Source organism: Rhinolophus sinicus, linkage group LG06, assembly GCF_036562045.2.
Source record: "Rhinolophus sinicus isolate RSC01 linkage group LG06, ASM3656204v1, whole genome shotgun sequence".
NCBI classification, from domain to species: Eukaryota; Metazoa; Chordata; class Mammalia; order Chiroptera; family Rhinolophidae; genus Rhinolophus; species Rhinolophus sinicus.
In genome coordinates, this window is record NC_133756.1 from 21,806,821 (window position 1) to 21,830,902 (window position 24,082).

The window sequence follows — 24,082 nt, forward strand, 5'->3', positions numbered from 1 at the left end:
TTTGGGTTCTACCCATATTCCTTCTTTCTCCCATTAAGTAACAGTGTAACAGCAGCTCTACTTCTTCTGGAGGATGAGGGTTAATTAACTCTACCATGATAGTGATTACTCTTCTTGCTGCCTGGTCCCGGGACACAAGGAGTCCCAAATGTCCATGCGGCAGCTATAAATCGCAGTTCAGTATGATCTTGATCGTGGCAGAAGTGTGCCCAGGACCTCTAACTCTGTAGCATCCAGCATTGTGGGGAGGGGAAGCACAAAGCTCTCTAGTACATTGTTGGGATGATGGTAAGTGGGAGCAATTTCTGCTTCTACCTCTTGGTTCTTGGATTCATGTGTTCTTCCTATTGGGAACATAGCTCTGAATCAGTGCATATACCACATCCAGTTGTCTCTGAACTGGAACATCTAGTGTATCTTCAGTAGGATATTCCAATACTCTGTAAGGCTGGCTACTTTTGTATGGTGCTGTTATGTGACAAGACCACTGGATCCTGTGGTTATGGGCCCACCACCACAGTTCCTTCACTATGAGGTGGTTCCTTTGTTTGGATGCTATGTGGGATTCCATGTCTGTCAATCAGGAACTCTGTAAGCCCTTCTTTAGTGGTGTGGCTGGGGCTCTGTTGGTAGGAAAGGCAAACCCATACCTGGAATATGTGTATCCATTCCTGTGAGGGTCAATCACTGGCCTTTCTGAAGGACACAATGTGGTCAACTTGCCACCTAGTGGATGGTTGGTCAGCTTGAGGCATAGTGCTGTACTGGGGGCTCGGTGTTGGTCTTTGTTACTCATTGGTTGGGTGTTCAGAGGTGGCAGTAGGCTGATTGGGCCTTGATAAGTGGGAGTCCATGCCTCCTTCCTGTTTCCATTTTCATTTATGCCATATAGTGTCTTCATTTATGTCCTCATCATGCCAGTTCTGGGGTGACTAAGTTAATTGTGTCATTTTGTCTAGTTGGTTGTTCAGTGTCTCTTCTGCATTGGATGCTTTCTGGTGGGCATTAACGCGTGAAAAAGATTTTCATGCTCTGTGCCCATTCCCATATGTTCATTCATTTGCCTCTGCTTGTACAGTCTTTTTCCTTAAAGACCCCTGACCTTAGCCAGTCCATTTGCTATTGCCCATGAGTCTGTATGTATTCTTACCTCAGGCCACTTTTCTTTATACACAAAGTTCACGACCAGGTGCGTAACTTGAAGTTCCATTCTTAGGAAGATTTTCCCTTCCCATTGTCAAGGTCATGCCTTGAAGCTTGTTTTGTTTTTGTTTTTTTCCTTTTTCCCCCCTAGCTTGCATTCACATCCTGAGCTGACCTACTTATAAGCCAACCTTTGGATCTTTTTCCTCTTTAAGTTGGGCATATATATAGGATCCCCCAAGTAGCTATAGGTGTGAGCTGAGGAAAGGGTGCTGATAGGACTGTGATAGGTGTCAGGAAGTCTTGCCTGTTTACTTATGTTGCTTTCTTGTGGCCTTTGGTCCTGCTTGGGTTTGATTTTTGATGTACTTTTTCCATCTCATAATGGATTGTTGCTGAGCTCACTTGACTTGATGACTTGGAGAGTCCTATTGAACCTAACTCATTATGGGCAGTTGTGGACATATGGTGCTTAGTGGCCAAGTGTTCTATCTCTTACCAGAGCCCAGTACTACATCAGAAATTGTTTTAATAGCATGACTTTCCTGCAGAACTTCAGGAGCCTGCACTGGTGATTCTCCCACTGGGGCTTGCTATAAATTCTAACTGCATCTTTTCTCAGCATTTATACCTCCAATAGTGTAGGTACTGCTGGCACTGCAATCTGGACGTGCTACAGAGTTGTTTCCCCCACTCAAAGCTAGCACCCTTTCATGTTACCCAGTACATGGGCTACAGCAATATTCCTGTGTATAGAACGTGTTGTGTTTCCTTTTTGTAGTGGGGGATGCATGATGCAGCAGTTTGTCTTTTGCTCTGGAGAGGATGTGTTGGCATGACCCTGACCACTGGATTCCTAAAACTTCAACTGAAAAGGCAGATCCTTGAATATTTGTAGAGTTTTTCTCCCACCCTTTGGAGCACATGTATGTTGCCATGTCCTTTAATATGCTAGCCTTCTCTTGCTCATCTTGCACGGTCAACATGTCATTGATTTAATGGATCAACATGCTGTTCTGAGTCCAGATCTCTTCAGACTAATTATGACAGAGTAGGAGAATTAATGTAACTCTAAATTGTGAATGTATACTATTGTTTATTCCATGTGAAAGTGAACTGTTTTTGGTTGGGATAGGAAATAATTTGTTTGCCAAATCAATGGCTGCATGCTATGTACCATGTTTATCTGCTATGGCAAACATACTACATCTGGCATGGCCGCTATGGTCCTGGCTACTACTTGGTTAAACCTGCAGTAGTCGTAATCATTCTTAAGGATCCAACTGGTTCTGCAGAGGCCAGACTAGTGAATTAAACAAACATGAAAGTGACCACTGCCTCTGCGTCTTTGACATCCTTAAGGGTGGTGCTAGTCTCTGCCATTCCTCTTACCTTCACTCACTCACTTCTCAGTACTGTTTTGGATTTACTATTTTGGCCAGGGGATGGGAGATATTTTCAGGTGTCACTTGGCTTTTCCCCTATGGTAGCTCTTACTCCACAGGCCAGGATCCAGGGTGGGGGTTACCCCAACTGCCAAGTATGCCAATCCCATTTATATAATCAGGGACTGGGGAAATGACTGTTGGGTGGGTCTGTGGACCAGTGGACCCACTGTAAGCTAGACTTTGGCCAGGACTCTATTTATCCCTTAGTTCCTGTATTATTTCCCTTGTAATAGGGCCGTAGGGATGTTTTAGGTCTCCAGATATTAGTGTCATTTCAGACTCTGACCAATAGTTCTTTATGTGTCTGGGTATTTTCCTTTTCCATTATGCGGTCACCTAAATAGATAGCCATAGGTCCTTTTAGGGAAGGACTTAGGGAAATCCTGTGTGTTACATAAATTTTATATAATAAAATATATACATAAATAATATGTAAATATATCATATATATTGTATATACATAAATTTATAAATTATGTATATATGTATATATACAAATAGGGACTGTGTGTGTATATACATTTTTTTTTTGGCTATTGTGTTGCACTGTTCTTAATCTTGAGGACTTAGCCATCTTGCCTCGCAGCCAAGAGGCTTCTTAAGTGTATTCCTGCACAGTTGGAAGTGTTAATGTTATCTCTGCAGACTCTTGGGGGGGGGGGAGGGAGGTCAGAGGAGTCTGGAGAATCAAAAATCTTCAGGGACAACCATGGTAGATGTCCCTATCTAACAGGCTTCCATGTTTTCCAAACCAGGGCCTGACTCTGGCATAACAAACCTGCCTTGGCTGAGCATTCAGTCACCTTTGAAGCATTGCAGTCTTTATCCTGAGGTTGGTCTTATCTTTTCCTGCTCTCCCTCTGTAAGTGATAAAGACGTCTTTGTGAGTTACTAGAGAGCCCTCTGGCCTTCACACTTAGATTCCAGTTGTTTGTTACCTGCCCCCTCTAGGGAGTCCCTGCAACCTATCAGCCAGCCAGTTCCATTGTTCTTATATGCTTTGTTTTCTTCACACTTTTCAAATATCTGGAATCTTTACATCTTTCAGAGTTTTCCTCTCTGGGAACATTCCCCCAAGAAAGTTTCAGCATTTGGGCCACCAGCTTGTGCCAGGGACTGTCCATGCCTCATATACCACCCAGAATGAGATTCGCATTGCCAGTGGGACAGTAAATGATCTCGTTTTCAAACCCCATCTTACCTTTTGCTTTCTCAGTCCATTTCTGGTACCAACTGTGCCAGTTTGAGTTCTTCTGGAAGCAGATGCCAAAACAGAGTTAGGAACGCAAGAAGTATGTGGGGGATGGGGAGGTCTCCTGTGATAGGGAAGGGGGGAGGAAACAATGGGCAGGGAGAGTCTCAGACCCAGTGAAGACTCCCGAGCAAAACTTTTTCATTAGAGGAGTCCTGCATTTGACAGAAGTGGCTTTGCCTTAGTGCTGGTGCTGTGATCAGTCATTGGCTGGGCTGCCCAGGAAGAGAGTGGTCTCAGCTTGGTAGCTAGGGATCCTGAAGGGACTGCAGCTGGAGGCTGTCAGCTAACTGAATGCCTAGCAGCTGAAAAGCTGTATCTCATTCTTGAATGGAGATTCAAGGGACACACTGCCATGACTGCCACATATAAGTGCTAAGTAAATGTTAGGTATTATTGTTATAATTATCTTCTGATTAAATTTTCCTAAGTTGCTTTTATCCTTTATAAGTAAAAACTTCCAGACATCTTATTTTCTTGGTTATTTTCTCTTGGAAATATTTGTCATTATGTGACATGAATCTCGTGTTTGGGACTGGAATTAAAAACAGTATTTCAAGTGTGGTTTGTCACATAGTACCGTGTTTCCCTGAAAATAAGACCTAGCTGGACCATCCGCTCTAATGTGTCTTTTGGAGCAAAAATTAATATAAGACCCGGTATAATATAATATATAATATTATATTATATTATATATTAATTATATATATATATATTAATTTTTGCTCCAAAATTATACGCATTAGAACTGATGGTCCAGCTAGATGTTATTTTCAGGGAAACAGAGTAGTAGGTGCTCAGTGAATGTTCGTTGAAATGAACTATGCTGTTGATCAATACAGCCTGCAGTGTGTAATCCCCCCACCCCAATATGTACATTTCTAATAGCATAGCCTGAGATTATACAAGCTTGTTTCCTGCTGGCTTTTTTTCTATAATAGATCATTCAATAGTTTGGGTCTTTTTGAGCATAAATGTAGAACCATATGTCTCTATAAAGCATCATGTTAGATTTAGTTCATTTTAATTTGATTAGATATTTTGTATGCTGATCTTTGATCTAACAGATTCAGCTGTCATGTTTTTTTTCATATCATACTACAGATTTCATCATTGTGCTACAAGTGGCCACGTCCAAATTATTAATAAAAACGTTGAACAGAATAGGATCAAGAATCAAATTATAGGACATGCCATTCAGATTGATAAGTATTAATGGTTGACACTATTTAGCCTGTTAAGAATTCATTAACCATATTGATATATGACCCAAATTTCTACATTTGTCCGTTAAAAGATTGTGAGAGACTTTGTCAAATAAATACCATGCAGAAATTCAGCAGACCAAGGCTAGGCCCGAGGCAAAAAAGGAAATGAAGTGAATCTGTTTGGCTACAGATGGTTACCACTTTTCTTTCCAAGTGCTTGCTTTTGACTTTTACCTATACAGAAATCAGTTAGGTCACCTTGGTAAAATCACTCAGCCTTTCAGAATTTCCCATTCCTGAAATAATGATTAGCAAGTTCATAGAGACAGAAAGTACAACAATGGGGGTGGCCGGATGGCTCAGTTGTTTAGAGCGTGAGCTCAGAACAACAAGCTTGCCGATTTGATTCCCACATGGGCCAGTGAGCTGCGCCCTCCACATCTAGATTGAAGACAAGGCGCTGCCGCTGAACTGCCGCTGAGCTGCCGCTGAGCTGCCGCTGAGCTGCCGCTGAGCTGCCGCTGAGCTGCCGCTGAGCTGCCGCTGAGCTGCCGCTGAGCTGCCGCTGAGCTGCCGCTGAGCTGCCGCTGAGCTGCCGCTGAGCTGCCGCTGAGCTGCCGCTGAGCTGCCGCTGAGGCAGCCACGTGGCTCAGTTGGTTAGAGTGTGAGCTCTTAACGACAAACAAGGTTGCCAGTTCAATTCCCACATGGGATGGTGGACTGCACCCCCTGCAACTAAAGATTGAAAACAGCAACTGGACTTGGAGCTGAGTTGCACCCTCCATAGCTAGATTGAAGGATGAGTTGGAGCTGATGGGCCCTGGAAAAACACACTGTTCCCCAATATTCCCCAATAAAATTAAAAAAAAAAAAGAACATAGAACAATGGTTACCAGGGGGTTTGGGGAGGGAGGAAATGGGGAGTTAGTGTTTAATGAGTATAAATCTCAGTTTGAGAAGATGAAAAAGTTCTGAAGATGGATGGAGATGATGATGCACAATGTGAATATACTTAATGCCACTAAACTATACACTTAAAAGTGTTTAAAATGGTAAATTTTTATGTTATATGTATATTTTACCACAGTAAAAAAGAAAAAAAAATTAAGAATAGACCACTATTGAACAATAACAACAACATTAAGGAGCTACTAGCCTCTTCTTGATTTTAATTATGTGCATATAGTAAAAAACCCACATCAAGCTTAATGGCGAAACACTAAAAGAATTCCCATTAAAGTCAGAAATAAAATAAAATGTCCATCGTCACCACTTTTGGAGGAACTAGCAATGTAATTAGACAAGGGAAAGAAATAAGAGACATCAATGGGGAAAAATAAGAAGCAACTTGATGGAGGGGCCCCATTGATTTCCTTTGATGCTGCATTAGAGAAATAAAAGTCCCACTGGGAGGATTATGGGATCCTGGAACAATCGGCTCAGGAGGGTATTGTGTGTGTGCCTGCGTATAGAGATACATGTGCATGTGTGGAAGGAAACAGAATAAATCAGTTGAAACCTGGAAAAAATATGGTTGAATTAGATCAGAGGGGTCTACAGAATCATGATTGAGAATAAGTAAAGGGGAGACACAAGGCAAGTTCATAGGGTAGGTGTATCTGCAGTGATCTTCTGGCTACTAACTTCAAACAGAGCACTTTCCTATGTACTGTTATTAGGGTTCTGCAGCTAATAGTAAGTACCACCTTGATCTAGAGTCCTGTGGATTCTTACAACAGAAAAGCTTAATATTTCAGGTTCAGTTCAATAGTTAGTAGTCAGCATAGTTCCTAGAACATAGTAGCCTGATTGAGATAAGAATTATTGAAGAGACAGAAATATAAATAAATAATGTTAAACTTAGTTGTCTTCTAGGCTGTGCCATCAATTATTGGAGGGTTGGAAGCATATCTTAGATTTTACCTATCTTCTCTTCTTTGATTCCTCTTCTGATACTTCTGCTCTCTCTTGAGCTCCCTCTTTTCTTTGAAGATCATGTTCCATGGAAAAAGTGGCTAATGGAGTTCACATATCAAACAATTGTGCAAGTGCTTTCTTGAGACAACCATCACACTTTGGTATGCAGCAAAACTACCTTATTTGTACTTCTCTTTTTGTCACACAGACTATTAAAAAGACATTTACTCAAGAGTTGAGATTTAACAAAAATAATAATTTCTATTGTTTCATCGGTCAAGTGAAACTGGCATTCTTTTTTTAGACTGAGAGCGCATGGCAGTGAAGAATATGACTGGTACAATTTGGTGTTGCTGCCTTGATTTATGTTAAGGTGCAAACAATTCTTCCCACCATTGCTTTTGCAGTGTGCAAATGTGTCTATCCTTGCAAACGAATGTCAACACATTGAAACAGGCGTACTAAGATGTTATGTTTTAGTGGTATGAAAATACTGTTTTTTTAAATTGAGATATAGTTGCCATATAGCATTGTATTAATTTCAGGTGTACACAAATGATGCAGTATACGTATGAAAATAGTTTTGACCTCATATACTTCCTGAAAGAGTCTTGTGGATTTCCAGGAGTCTGTGGACCACACTTTAAGAACCACTTGGAGTGATCTAAATTCATCCAAGTTTGTGCTTGGACACTTTCAAGCAGCCTGAACTTTACCTTACAAGATTATCTAGCTTATTTTTAAACTTTCGTAAATTCAACAACCTGGTTAGGTAAACTCCACTGAGTATTTAACTGACTTAATCATTAAAAATGTTTTAATAATATGCTTAATCTGTATCCTTCCTTGTTTTTAGTCTGAATACTTAACTTTACAGCTTGCTCATACCTATTAACTCTAGCCTGATGACTTAAAAAAAACAAAAACTAGTTTTAAGGCTTGTGTTCCATTTTCTTATTCTGAACAAAACTCTTAAAAAAGTATAGCAGTTGATCTTTTGACATTTAAATCCTGTGAGAGTCTTGGAGCAAAAAATCTTTGTTTCTCTAGCTCCTTTGGGAAAAGGCGAATAAATTTAGGATCGGTGGAATGTTTTCAGCAGATTCTTGAAATGAAAGCAATTAAAAGTGTTTGTCGCTTTGTAGTATTATATATATTTTGTCATCATACTTAATATAGTGATTTCTGTGTGAAATTTGGGGCTGCCTTTGGATTGAGGTGGGACTTTTAATTTAATACAGCTCTTGTTTAAGGAAACTATTATTAAAATCTCTCATAAGTTAAAATTGAAAATGAAAACAAACAGTTTTGTTACAGATTAGATTCCTTAATAGCAAATTATAGATGGATTATCAGGATTCTTTTAGTGTATTGAAATTGTTTTATTGATTTTTGTGGGAAATAATTGGCAGTTTGCTAACCTTTATCTGATCCCCCCATAAGCCCCACACGCTCATTTACTACCTTTCCCCTTATTTAACTTGCTCTTAGTCCCTCTGCTTGGAAGTCTCTTCCCCTAGATATTCCTAGAGTTGCTTCTTGACATTCAGATTTTGACATAAATGTCACCTTCTCACTGAGACCTTTTCTGGCTGCCCTACCTGAAATTATAATTCCCAATCTTTCTTTTTCTTTTCCTCCTTAGCATGTATCATCTAGTGTACCATATATTTTACGTGTTTATGTTGTTTATTATGCATTTCCACCCATTAGAATGTAAGCTCCATGAAGGCCAAGGGTTTGTGTGTTTTTATATATTGGATTTGGTTTGCTAGTGTTTTGTTGAGGATTTTTACTTTTATATTTCTAAGGGATATTGATCTATAGTTTTGTTAGAATGTCTTTGTCTGATTTGCTATCAGTGTAATAATGGCCTCATAAAAGGAATTGGCAAGTATTCGCTACTATTTTAGTTTTTTGGGTTAAGTTTGTGAAAGATTTGTATTAATTTGCTATTTAAATATTTGGTAGAAGTCACCATTGACCACACCTGCCTGGGCTTGGCATGGAAGTTTTAAAACATAATTTGTGGGAAGTTTTACAATTAATTATTCATTTTCTTTACTTGTTTACAGGTCTGTTCAGAGTCTCTTTTTATGTCAGTTTTGGTAGTTTGTTTCTAAGAATTTATTTCATCTGGGTTGTCTTACTTGTTCGTATACAATTGTTCATAGTATTGTTTTATAATCTTTTTGAAAATCTCATACATTAAATCTTATAATTTCTGTAAGATCAATAGTAATAGCGCCACTTTCACTTCTTGATTTTAGTAATTCGAGTCTTCTCTCTTTTTCTTCAGTCTAGCTAGTGATTTGTCAATTTTGGTGATATTTTCAAAGAACCAACTTTTGATTTTGTTGCTTTTCTCTATTTTTAAATTTTATTTCCACTCTAATCTTTATTATATTCTTGCTTCTGCTTCCTGTGGTTTTAGTTTGTTCCTCTTTTTCTAGTTTCTTAAGAAGGTGGAGAGTTAGGTGTTATTATTTGAAATTTTACTTTAAAAAAAAAAAGGTATTTATAGCTATAAATTTCCCTCTAAGCATTGCTTTCACTGCATTCCATAAGTTTTGGTGTGTTGTGTTTGCATTCTAATTAATCTGAAAATATTTTCTAATTTTCTTTGTGATTTATTATTTGACCTGTTGGTTAATTTTAGTGAATTGTTTAATTTCCACAGATTTTTAAATATCTCAAATTTCCTAACATGAATTGATTTCTGATTTCATTTCATTGTGGTCAGAAAAAATACTTTGTATGATTTCAATTCTTTAAAATTTATTGAGGGCTTATTTTATGACTTAATTTGTGGTCTGTTTTGACCCATGTTCACTTGAGAAGAATGTATATTCTGCTGTTGTTGGGTGGGGTGTTCTGTAGATGTCTGTTAGATCTAGATGGCTTATAATGTTGTTCACATTTTCTATTTCCTTCCTAATTTTCTCCCTAGTTGTTTTATCCATTATTGAAAGTGGGGTATTGAAGGTTAGAACTATTACTATTGAATTGTCTGTTTGTCAATTCAGTTCTGTTGGTTTATGTTTCATATATTTTTGGGTTCTGTTAGATACTCTAGCTTTAATTCTGATGCGTAATATGGATTAGATTCTGTGTATGTTAATACTGTTGATAGATAAATAAAACATTGATCCCATCATATATGCTGTGAACAATAAATGAAATTTGTCTTGGTATAGCTTTGATGCTTAAGTGATTTTCACTAGTAGTAAATTGTTATGTATATAGATCACATCAAGAAGCACTTGTCTCTGAGAAGACTTAACATCATGGAGGCAGTGGTTTATTATAAAAGCTTATGTGCATGTGAGTCACAGTGAACTGTAGAGGTTAACCATGGCTGAGATAAAGTATTCAAATAATTAAGTTGCCAATGTGTTAATTTTTTTTGAGATTAAAGGGCAGATGATAATTCAGAGGGTGTCAAAAATATATGTACACATTTTAAGAAAGGAAAAAACTGTATTAAAATTGTAATACTCAATATATACCGATAACAAAGATGAATACAAGTCATGTGTATATATTTTTTTGGCATCCCCGGTATTTCTTAACTGTTCCCGAAAGAATTTGAGTTAGTACCCATTATTATTAAACTATTAACACTATTTACCTTTTATATAACCAAGACCTAAACCATATCTAGCTTAGCAGGAAGAAGCAAAGAAGTATCCATTATGTTATAGTCTATGGATATTATTTCTTTTTAATCTTCATAGCAATCTTTTGATGTGGGTGGTGTTGCTGTCATTATGCAAATGAGCAAATTGAAACTCAGAGATTTACTGATTTGACTAAGGTCATTGGTGAGTGTTCTTTTCATTTTCTGTCATTCTTTCAGGCTTTCATTCAACAAATATGCCAGGCTTTGGAGATGCAGCCATGACCTTGTCAGACATGATCCTTGCCCTCTTGAAGTGAATTGTCTGATGGAGTCCTTTTACTGAGTTTTGAGCCATATTTCATATAGTAATAACATATATTTGTAGAATATAAGGTATTTTTTCATCATAATCTAATTTTATAATTCTTGTTGCAGTTTGTGACCCAGATGAATTAGATATTATTCCCATTTGAAAACTGAGGGAAACTGAGACTAGATATTAAGGTCATATGGTTAGTAAATGGCTGAGCTAGCATTCAATCCCAGGTCATCTGGCTCCAAAATCTGTACTTCTTTCATTACTCTACATTGTCTTATTGTTTCACGTGAAACTATAAGCCTAGATCACCAAGAATGATACCGTGGAAAGTAACCAGTCTAGCAGCACTTAGCAAAGCAGAGCTCTCTACAAGGCAGGGCGTGTGGGAAGCGAAAAAAAATTGAGACTCAAACAGTTGTGTGCTAAAATGGACATTTTCTTAAATAATGCAGAGAGAAGAAATGCTTTGGAGAGGGACTACAGCATGAGAAATGTTGCACAGACGTGGACTCAGCAGCACCTACCGTGTTTCCCCAAAAATAAGACCTAGCCGGACGATCAGCTCTAATACGTCTTTTGGAGCAAAAATTAATATAAGACTGGGTATTATATTATAAGACCCGCTCTTATAGTAAAATAAAACCAGGTCTTATATTAATTTTTGCTCCAAAAGACACATTAAAGCTGATTGTCCGGCTAGGTCTTATTTTTGGGGAAGTAGGGTAGATGGGCTCAGGGTATAGTAACTACCAAGGGCTCCCGCCCACCCTCCCAAGAACAAAGACTTGAAACAGACAGTGAATTTAAGACAAAGAGACCCAAACAACACCAGGCTCTGTACAGAGCTATCTGCAGCTGCAAATCAGAGTGTAATCTTTATATGAGGAAGGGATTTCTTGTTTTACATTGACTACCTCAGCTACTTTTATGGAGCTATAGAGATAGCGATCTATTCAGTAAAAACATTTGAGTGCTTCCTCTGTGTAAAAGCTCTGTTAGGCATTGTGGGAGTGATACCAACATAAGTATGACACCATCCTTGCCCACAAGGAGCCTGTAACCTAGTAAGGAGATTTTGCATTCATTCAAACAATACTTGTTCATCCAGAGTCTATTATATGTCAGACCCTGTACCAGGTGTTTAGGAGACAAGAGTAGATAACATAGAATCTGCCTCTCAGCCTTTAGCTTATACTTTCCATTGCTTGGAGAGTATTTCTTTACCTCCTTCCCCAAAGTCTAAGCAATTAGAAACCTTTTAAAGTAGAGAGCAGGACCTGAAATTCTCTTATGTGACTTGGTCTCAAATACAACCTGATAGCCTATTGGTCAGAGCTTATGTGTCATACTAGAAAATATATGGATTGTATTTAACAGTCAGAGTATTAATGTCCAGGATACGTAAAGACGCCGACAAATCACTAAGAAAAATACAAACATTCCAACAGAAAAAAATGGGCAAAGGATTTGAAGAAGAGATCACTGAATAGGCAACACAAAAAGCAAAAATATATGTCAATATTATCAGTAATAAGAGAAATGATTCAGTAATGAAATATTTTTACCTCTTACTGACAAACATAAAAATTGATAATAGCAAATTTAAGTAATAATAAGAAAACGTGGAGCACTTTTTCTTTGATAGGCACAACAATCCTGTGAAGTAGGTTTATTTAAAAATCATATATTTAAAAATCCATTATACTTTGTATGGTAGATGATTATAGACTTCTGTCACCTTCTTAATGAGGTGATCGTGTCACATCATTATATTGTACACCTGAAACTGATACAATATTGTGTATCAACTCTACTACAATTAAAGAAAACTGTTAGGGTACCCTGTTGATCGATGAGGTCTGACAATTAAGTTCGTGAACTCATCCTAGAAGAAGTGCTACATACCTCATTGCTGAATATCACTACAGTCACCTTCGAAATGCTCCCCTTGTATTGTCACCAACAGTTTATGGCTCTTGCATTACGATAATGCCCCAGCTCACATGGCACTGTCTGTGAGGGAGTTTTTAGCTAGTAAGCAAATAACTGTATTGGAACACCCTCCCTACTCACCTGATCTGCCCCCCAATGACTTCTTTTTTTTACCTGAAGATAAAGGAAATGTGGAAAGGAAGACATTTTGATAACATTCAGGACATCAAGGGTAATGCGACGACAACTCTGATGGCCATTCCAGCAAAAGAGTTCCCAAATTGCTTTGAAGGGTGGACTAGGTGCTTGCATCGGTGCATATTTTCCCAAGGGGAGTACTTCGGAGGTGACGGTAGTGATATTCAGCAGTGAGGTATGTAGCACTTTTTCTAGGATGAGTTCGCGAACTTGATTGTCAGACCTTGAACTCCAACTTGGCAGATTGTGCTATATACACTACTACTAGTGAATCTTATACTATGTTGCAGAAACTCTCAGCCAATAAGTTTAAGTGTTATGCCACCTTAATTTGAGTGTACTACATGTCGAAGGGCAAAATTTACTGTGGTTCTTTTAAGGTGTGTTGATGGAAATGGTAGAGAAATGAAGAAGGTAAAGATCAAATTATGAAGGTTGGTAAGCTGAAAGGTCATAAACATCAGTGAAGTCTTGGAGGATTGTATTTATTAATTTGTTAATTCACAAAATCTCAGCATATATTCATGGAACACATATTTATTTATTGCTTGCCAGGTGCTGTGCTTAGTGCTGTCAGTACTTCGGTGAACAAGATAGTCATAGATCCTAACTCATACAGCTGATATTTTACAAGTTACCAAAATAATCAGAGAGTTATAAGGGCTATGCAGGAAAACTAGTCCCGAGGGGTCAGAGGAGGGCTTCCTTGAGGAACTGAGATTTAATCTGAGAGCTGAAGCTTGAATGAATTTGTATTAGCCAGAAGGAGAGCGTCAGAAGAGTGGGAAACAGCAAGGAGGGGGAGCGTCATGAATAAAGGACCAGAGGTGGGAAGGAACATGATACTCGTGAGGACTAGGCAGATCTCAGTGTAGATGGAGAGAAATAAACAGGAAGGAAAGTAGCAAAAGAATAGATTGGAGAGTTAGGCAGGGGTTAAATTTTGCAGGACCTGGGGGGCTGGATGGCTCAGTTGGTTAGAGCAGGAGCTCTGAACAACAGGGTTGCTGGTTCGATTCCCACATGGGCTAGTGAGCTGTGCCCTCTACAACTAGATTGAAGGACAATGACCTAGAGCTGATGGGCCCTGGAGAAGCACACTGTTCCCCGATATTCCCCAATAAAATTTAAGAAAAAATTATGCAGGACCTTATAAAGTCATAGGAAGGTATTTTGATATTTTAAGTGCAATAGAAAACAAAGAGTTTCAAGTAGAATAATCACTTGATTAGCTCTTTTTAAAGATTACTGTAACTGCTTAGGGGAGAATGGGTTGGGAAGGAGATGGCAAAGTAGAAATGAAGAGGATCATTGAAAAGATCATTTCAGTATCAAGGTGTGGAACAAAGGTGGCTTGGATCAACGTATGGTTGTAAGCAGAGTAAATGGATTTTCATTATTTTAGGAGATGATTGAATGTTGGTGGTGAGCATCATGGAGAAGGAGGGATAGAGAATGACTATATCATGAGCAACTGGGTAGATGGTGATATAGGGAACAGAGAAGACACATGGTTGATTACCGTGTTTCCCCGAAAATAAGACCTAACTGGAAAATAAGCCCCAGCATTATTTTTCAGGATGACATCCCTGGAACATAAGTCCTAATGCATCTTTTGGAACAAAAATTAATATAATACCCAGTCTTATTTTCGGGGAAACATGGTAGTATGAGTGTAGATGTACATAGTGAGTTTGAGATGTTTATGAGACACGGAGACATTGAATAAGCACTGTATAAATGGGTTTAGAATGCAGAAAAGAGGTCTGAAGTGGTGAAAAGGAAATTGGGACTTAACAGATGGTGTTCCAGACAATGATAGTAGATAGAATTCCTTAGAAAAGAATAAATTAAAAAAGAAGAGGACTGAGTACAGAACTCAGAGTAATTTTAACATTTAAGATTGGGTAGAAAAGGAGGAGTTGGATGAAAGTGAGGGAGCTGTCAAAGAAGTAGGAGAAAAATCAATTTTTAGTGTCGCATAAGACCTGGAAGAAGAATTTCGTAAAGGAGGAGACTGTGACCTACAATGGAATGTTGCTAAGGTGGGGAAAGAAGCCAGAAAAGAAGGGGGGCATGCGTGAGAGGTGATGGAGGTGATTTAGACACGGATAGTTGACAACTTTTGAGAAAATATTCCTCTTAAATGTGAAGGGTTCATTCACTGTTTGTAATTTGAGGTATAGTAAAACATCCAGATGGAGAAATAGTGTGTGTCAGGTATGTGAAGCTGTGGTCCTGGAAATTGAGTGAGAGTTGAGGGTTAGAGAAAGGGTTGCATATACTCCTGTTACTACTCTTGGCGCGCACAATTGGTACTGTACAAGTTATATCTCCCTGTCAGTCTGCTTCCTGCCGTGATCCAAAGGATAAGACTCTAACCCCAGTGAATTTATCTCTTATGTTTTATCTACTTGTAGATCATAGAATGTCAGAATTAGTGTCTAATCTTTGAAATTTTGGGTATGCAGTTAAGGTTGAAACTGTGATTTTGATGTTGTTTGTCTCAATTTATATCATACATTTGGGATATATTTGTTAAGACTTTTGTTGGAAGTTAAACCAACCAACTGGAAACTTTTATAAGGATACTAGAGTACCTCAGAATCCAAAAGCAGGGATTGCAGCTGTGCCTCTCAGGAATAGTGTAGACGGGTCTGTGGTTCATTCTGCTTAGGTCAGGGGCTCACACCAATTTAATAAACTGGTTAGGTTATTAGGGTTCCCCTGAACATGCCATTTTATCTTGCAATAAAAATTTATGTGTATGTATGGGGTAAAAGGTGGGCAACTCTAGATTTGTTGGCAGAGATAATCCAGTAGATATCTGCTATCTAGAAATTAGAGATCTGGACTTGGACTGATATAATGTTAATTAATGGTTCAGTCATGAACAATCTATATGCTATGTTAGGTATGTTGTATGTCTGAATAGGCCCTATACCATGTATATACAAATTTGTTTGTATTGTCTTGACTCTTATTACTCCAAACATGAGAATTACATGTTCCTCATTTTAGTGCCAATCTCAAATCAGTTGCTGTTCTAGAGATTTGAGTGCGTATTGTATGTATATTTGATACATCTGTTATCATGTTTCCCAATATTTGTTAAATTACTGTGCTTTTTGTTTAGTGTGTACTAGGTGAAACAGCCACCTGGTTCTAATAGCTCTTGACCAAGAATGCTGTGTTTGTGAAAAGATGCCAGGTTGATATCCCGGAAATTGAAGCCCTGTGTGAATGTGGGGTAGCAACAATGTCACCTTCCTAGATCCTGCTCCCTTAAATGTACTTTGGTCTTGGTTTGCAGGAATAAAGCCCTTCTCAAAGATGATCTCATTTCTTTTTTCTGCCATTGTGAAAGTGTTCATATTCAAAGGGTTTTATTTTAGGATCAAATGTACTTAAGCCTCTTCCGAAAATTGAACACTTAGGTTACTCTTTTGTTCCTGTATTTCTTTTCATTGTTCAGACTTGAATTGATCACTTAAGACCAGTGGCCCTGATGGATTATTAATTGTATAAACAAACCAGCACTGGTTTGTTTTATGATTCAAATCACACTTTGCTTATTCTCTTCTAATTCTTTCACATGGATTGCTTTTTGATGACAAATAATAATAGTTACCATTTATTGAGCACTTACATGTCAGATTTAAGCGAGGCATTTTATATAACACATTCTACTTCATTAAAACTATCGTGCAAAGTATAGTTTTCATATGAAATATAAAGAAACTGAGACTCAAAAAGTTTTAAGTGACTTGCTGAAAGCAGCAATGCTGTTAAACGTTAGAGCATGAATTCACACTTGGATTTGCCAGAGTCCTGCGCCATGCTCGTTTACCAAACTCCACTGACTACTCGTAAAAGGTACTCATGTGGATTGAACGTTAATCAAGCAGATCAATTATATGTTGGTAATGGTTGATTTGGAATTCTGATACCAGTTTTGCTGGATATTCCATTGTTGTATTCATAGATACTCTTGAATCACACTTTTTCTGTTTTTTAAAGGTAAGTCATCAAACTAATAGGAGCTGTCTGAAGAGTTGTGATTATTGGTAGGAAGCCTTGATAAAACATGTTTTAAGTGAGAACTGTTCTTCAGTATGTAAACTAATAATTTTATGTTGGTATTAATAAACTTTGAAATAGTAAGTACAGTAGTGTCTTAGCAATCTCAGCACAACTCTTGAGATCCTTTGTATGGAAAAATTTCCTAGGTGGAAGTGCTTTGAAAGTAAGTTTTACTTATGTCACAAGTGGTTATAAGCACTTACTCTGTGCCACATATTATGTCGTATACCAGGAATGTAATGATAAATAAGACAGAAGCAGTCTCTATCTGGAAAAAAACCTCAATAGCCTGGAAGGGGGAGACAAGTCGTTCAAAAAAGTTCATAATTTGGTTGGTAAGTGCTATGATAGAGAAAGTAAAAGATATACCAGAAAGAAGGGGCACCTATTCCAGACCTAGATCAGAAGGGCTTCATGAAAGATATGCTATATAGGGTAGCATAAAGAGGTGGTAAGTAAGAATTAGTCAAGTGACAGTGACACGGGCAGAGTATTCCAAGCCAAATAATAATGAGTGAAAGCCTGTTTTGTTGTTTTGTTTTGTTAGTTATGAGTTTTATTGAGATAAAATTTGCATATAAAATTTCAAACATTCAGTTGTTTTCAGTATATGAGTATTCACAGATTGTGCAACCGTCACCACTAATTCTAGAACATCTTCATTACCCCAGAAAGAAACCCCAGAAAGAAACCCCTGTGCCCTTATTCCCTCACACCCTAGCCCCTGGCAACAACAAATCTAAAGATTTGCCTATTCTGGGCATTTCATGTAAATAGAATCACACAAGAAGTGGTCTTTTGTGACTGGCTTCTTTCATTTAGCATAATGTTTTCAAAGTTCATCCATATTGTAGCATGTATCCGTATGAAGGCCTGTTTTGAGGAATGGAGATGAGCAAGATTGAGAATTGAAAGTTCAGTTGATCAGGATGACCAGTGCATAGAACAAAAATTTGAGAATAGAAAGAAGGAATCATACCTGGAGAGAGAAGCAGAAAGCAAATCAAACAGCTGTGTTATAGAGGGATGGACTTTATTCTAAAGGCAATAGGATACCATTGAATGGTGTTAAGTACAAAAATAATATAATCAGATTTGTGTTTTATATTTGTTTAGAGAATAGGCTAAATGGATACAAAACGGGTGTGGGACAGGAAGACTAGTTAGGATTCTTGCAGCAATCTGGCCAACAGAAAGATGGTAGTGTGGGATATGGCAGTGGGAATGGAGAGAAGTGGATGGATTTGAGAGATTTAAAAGGGAAGATTGACAAGACTTGGTGTTAGAATGTAGAGGTGGGGAGAAGGAGAGGTAATATCTAGAATGGCAGTTAAGTTTTTGGGTTGGTGAGCCAGATGGATAATGATGCATAGAGTCATTTAGGAGCTGGCTAGCTAAATGAATTCCCGGGATACTGATCCATAAGGAGTACTAAAGGGGTATTGGAAAGTTAATGAGATCGGAAAAAATGCATTTACCATAGTTCTTTACTTATTAGTAGAGTACTATACTGTTTAGAGGAAAACTTTGATAAGCTACTGTAGAAGGTAAGATCCCCTTCCTTCACCCTAGCTTCTTGCTTGAATAATGAGGTGTCTCCTAAACTGTACTCGCCTAAGAAGTCCAAAGGCTGCTTTACTGAGTGGGATATGCACATTTGGAGTTAGCACTAAATAGCTCAATAGAGGAGAGGCTCCATCAGGGAGGTCTTCTTTTTTGCCTGTTCCTCTTCTGGTTCTAACCCTTTTCTTTAGAATATTTATATAATATTTATATAAGGGTTGAAGAGTAACAAATTACTAACCTGTTACGTATGTCTATTGCTATATAATAAAGTACACCAAAGCATAGTGGCTTCAAACAACTTATCTCTTGTGGTTGTGGGGATTGACTGGACCCAGCTAGGTGGTTCCCTCTTAGGGTCTTCATGCAGTCGTAGTAACACAGTGGCTGGGACTAGAGTTATCTTGGGGCTTGCTCATTGACATATGTGAGGTTCATGGGCCAGGTCACCTACCCATGGCCTTTCCATGTAGTCTTTCTGGCATGATAGCTGGATTCTAAGTGAGTGTCCCAAAAGACCCAGGCAGAAACTGTATTAGCTTTTAAGACCTAGCTTTGGAAGTTACCAAAGTGCCCCTCCTATTTTGCTGTATTAGTTGAGGTAGTCACGAAGGTCTGTCCAGGTTTAGAGGAAAGGGGATATAGATTTTACCATTCTTGTAAGAAAATCATGTGGGATGGGAGCTATTGGAGCAGCCAGTTTTGGAAATATAATATGCCACACCTACCCGAGAGCCCTGTCCAGACTAGGATAGGGAGCCAAGAAAAAGGACTTTGGAATATGGAATGCAGTTTAGTACATGTTGAGTTTAATTCCTTGACAGACTTCCTGGTGGAAATGTTATTAAGAAGTTTGATTACTAAGCAGATACTGAATTTGTTCTGTGGCGAGCAGAATTAATCAGAGCTAAGATAGGAAATAATATTAAACTGAGAATATTCTTTAGTTTATCCTCCTCATTTTCTTCTCTTTTTTTTAACCTATGGCCAGGACTTTGAAAATTTATTACCTTCGTAGATCTCTTCTGTTATAAACATGTCCACATCAGGTTCCTGTAAATTGCTTGCATCTTATATTTTAAGTATCATCATTATTCATGTCATTTTTCCTCATATGTTTATTTAAAAAATAAAATCTCGTTATCTCAATTTTAGATGATTCTCCTTTCTCTTTCCCTATATGATAATTAAAATTTTAATCTTTGTTGTGTATCCCAGGGAGATACTTTTTGAAAATCCTTGTCTTTCCTATTTCCTTCCTTTTTCAGTTTTCATACTTCAAAGTAAAAATTTAAGTAGCTTGGGGTTTTATTAATTGAAATAGGAAAAATTAGGACTGTAGAGGCTTGGAAACAACGTAAATCACGCAAACACTATTGAGATTCTGTATTGTGGTGTATGTTTTTTAAGACTTTCAAGTTTTCCCCCAAATACGGAGTCTTATCATTTGTACCACTTTGTAAATTGCTCCTTTCACTTGACATTTAGATTTTTCCCAATATTTTACTATTTTAAATGTCAGTCTAACAATTAACTTATTCTAAACCTTTCCTATTCAATTATTTCTTTAAGATAAATCTCTAGAAGGGTAATTACTATGTCAAAGGTCCTATGTTTATATAAAAATGATAAAATTTCTCAACTACTGTTTAAAGTCTTGTCACTCTTTTCTCTCCCACTAGAGAATTTCTCTTTTTTGTTTCTCTCTTGCATTTGCCTATTGTCCCTTTCACATGTCACATTCACAAATATTTCTTAGGGAGGAAGAAATCATCAGCATGAGGTTGATTATTTAAATATGGACTACATTAATGTCATACAATTTATTTCTTCATGCCACGTTTGGCAAGCACTATGTGGTATGCCCCTGGTTACAGACAATGAAGACATACTTCTTGTTCTCAATGAACTCACAGTCCAGTGGTAGAGATAGACATTCTAGGAAGGTGGGGATGAGGTACAGGGTTGAAAGAAGAATGACTAAGGAAAATGTAGTGGGAAGTCATAAATGTAAAGTTGAGACCAGTCACCATCTATGTGATTTTTTTTCATCCAGCCACATTTAAGCTGCTTAGGGGAATGTATGAAGTACGTAGACAGTTGGATTTAACCAGGCTTGAGCCGTTGCCAGCTGAAGCTAGAAGGTCAAAGGGATGTAATACTAGAAGAAAGACTTATGTTTGGGACAGTTACATGATGTTACTGGACTAGCTTCACATGTTAAAATATACACGTGCACAAGATTTGACTTTGAGTTTGTAGAATTAATTTTATTTGTTTATAAAAATCTTCAATTAGGTATTAGAGGGGAGGACCTTACTTTTGCCTCATTCTCATTTTGACTTTGGTACTTCTGCCCCATACAGCCCTTTCATACTTCTGATATAATTTATTAGTTCGTTTGATAGGTGTAAGTCTATTACTTAGCATCCATAGCTCTTCTCATATAGAGTCTATAGCATGTGCATATTTTTTTCAAGTTCTCAAGACAGGAAAATCTACCAGTGATTTTCATTCCGTAATTTTTATTGGTTTCTGGAATTTTAGGCCTTTTTCTTATTCTCTTATTTTTTAGTAAGTACATAATATTCACATCATATATAATATTCACATAAAATATAATGGAATTATATTTGTAATAATGTCAACAAATTTCTTCTGTGCTTCAGTTTATCTTTAAAATTAAATGATGTTTATTAGATCACCTCTAACATACTTTCTCATTATGAAAATTCTATGACTATATGTTAGATATTTTTTACAGATAATTAGAGATTCTTGGTTTTATTCTGATTAGTTTCAACTACTTATCTTGTTCAAGGCTAAATTAGGCCCTTAAAGAATTTCATATGATCTCTGAGCAGTTTTAGAGGCATTTGTTGGACTACTAGAACTTCATGGATGTTGTCATGTAGTCAGAAGAAGGAAATAACATTTGAGAAAGTTTTGTTTTTTGCGTACCTCTGATAGTAAAGGTTAAAATTGGGTTAATTTATTCTTTGCTTCTAAGCAGTGGAGAAGGACTGGAATCATGAGACTCAATTTGGAGGAAAAACAGTGGTTTGGCAATAAAAATCTTAGCAGGAAGCTTTTGAATCTCATTTTAAGAATTATATATAGATAGAAAAAAAAATCACCTAACAGGACTTTCTTTTGAAGCAGCAGTTTTGTTAGCTTTGGATTCTTGGAGGGCCTATTGTAATATAAAAATCAGTGATGTTTTTATGAATTAATATAGTTAAAGACATTGGGTAGAAAATGCCTACCTTGATGTTTCGCTTTGTATTAGCCATTGAAAATAAAGAATGTGCAAAAATTCTTAACTGTTCATTGAAACATGTACCTTTTTGGCCTTCTTAGACAATAAAATGCGTCTGCTGCTCCATTCCATGTTGGTCACATCTTTGAATCTGAAGACGTAATTTTGATTTATTGTTTAAGTCCCATAGATTTTATTTGTCTGGCTCTGATAGGTTTATATAAAGAAAATTAGGGCTTATTGCTTTAGCAAATGTAATGAGCAATGTGTTTTTTCTTTAGGATCAAACAGAGCATACTGAATCAGCAGGACTGGCTAATGGTGCCGCAAGCGTCATGAGTAAGCACAGAGAAGTCTGTTTCTCATCATATGTGTAAGGGGACAAAGGTAAGAAAACCAACTTTCTTATTTCTCTTAGAAATTGAACTTAAGAAAAAAACTAGATCTATAGAAAATAATGCTCACGTATATATGCTACTTGATTCATTTATAACATTGCCTTTTATTAAATCAGGAGTGTAGTTTTCAAAAAAATTTGACTTAAATTCAGAGTAAAAGGGTATTTTAAAATTACTGTTGAATTATGTCAAAAATGCTACTTTCTCTACCAGTGCTTGGCTTCTCCCTTTCAGAGTCAACTTCTATCTTGGGCATAGAAGGGTAATTTCAGCATGAAAAAGAACATAGATTTGAGCAATATTGTGAGGAGAAAATTGTAGTTTATCTACCCAATTAATACCATTTATATTTCTTAGTCATCATGCAAGAACTCAACCATTAAAACTAATTTGGGGGCAGGGAATCAGAAATATGATTTAATTATATTATTTTATTTTGTATTTTTAGACTAGTCATGAAAAGCAGCACTTTCAAGCAGAAAATTAGGAGTATTTTATTAGTTCTTACAGAGCAGGAACCATTGACCTTTTCCTTACTGGGAATCATGTTTGATTATTTAAGGGGTGGAAAATGGTGATGAGGCGGAGAGTGTATAGGCGATACTGGTGTCAGGAACGGATTATGTCATTCACTAATGGAATATAGCATACTCGGGCTGAGTTCTCTGGTTTTCATGTAAACTTTGAGGGTAGAGGCATGGGTCTGAGGTTCTTTTCTCTTTAGTTGAGAGTGGAGCAAAGGCACTCAGCAGTAGTGCCTTCCTTACCAGAACTTCTGGGCCTGCAGTTGGCAAGGTTATTTCTTGCACCCTAGACTTATCACACGGGCGTGCGAGAAGAGAGTGCCCTTCTCCCTTCACCTGGCAAAACCTTATTTTTCAGGTATCACCTCTTGGGAAGTTGTCACCACTGTACAGATTATCAGTAGTAGTAAATACTAAATAATTAGCAATAATAAATTATTGTAATATTTGTTTCCTGTAGCCTACTCTACCCCAAATAAGATACCCCTGTCTCAATCTAGTTTGGATTCAGTTTTTCTTTGGCTCCATAGCACCAGTACACATATATATCAGTTAGTATAGACCACAGTGTTTTATATTTTAAGTTTACTCATCCATCTCCCCTATAAAACATTTGGCACCTTTAGGTCAAGACATTGTCTTATTTGTCATTATAACCTAATGACTAGGACAGTGCGTAGTACATAGTAGATGCTCAGTAATGTTTGATGATGAATGTACACGTTAATTGTAATTAGTATATGGCATAAAGAGGAAGTACCAGTGAAGGAGACATAAAAGTGCTATAAAAGTAGGACCCCTGAGACTGAGATTCAAGAGAGTGTCCAGAAGGATTCTGGTCAATAGAATAAAGAAAAAGAGATGTAGAAGCCCAAAGACAAAAGAAGAGGTCCTCAGGAGGAAACTGTATTGAATTAACTATATTCCTTTTTTTTAAAAAAGATTTTATTGGGGAAGGGGAACAGGACTTTATTGGGGAACACTGTGTACTTCCAGGCCTTTTTTTCCAAGTCAAGTTGTTGTCCTTTCAATCTCAGTTGTGGAGGGTGCTCCTATATATTAAGGGAAATCCTATATATTGACATGTGAAACCCTTCCCTTCACTCCTTTCACGACCCTTCTTTTGGAAGGTGATTGCCTGGTGTTATATATTTCTGCACTCCCTGACATGACATTATGTGAGTCTTCTCTGGAGTCTAAAGAAAAAGGTTACGTA

General features: G+C 37.4%; 1 protein-coding gene across 2 annotated transcripts in view; it reads left to right on the top strand.

Annotated features, from left to right (window-relative positions):
* The window catches only part of ZFYVE9 (zinc finger FYVE-type containing 9), a 126,155-nt gene that overhangs the window by 9,247 nt on the left and 92,826 nt on the right, over positions 1-24,082 (top strand). For both annotated transcript variants that reach the window (XM_074334715.1, XM_074334716.1), the window contains exon 2: positions 22,226-22,331. The gene's annotated coding sequence lies outside the window, so the exon portion shown is untranslated. The remainder of the gene's footprint in view (positions 1-22,225; positions 22,332-24,082) is intronic.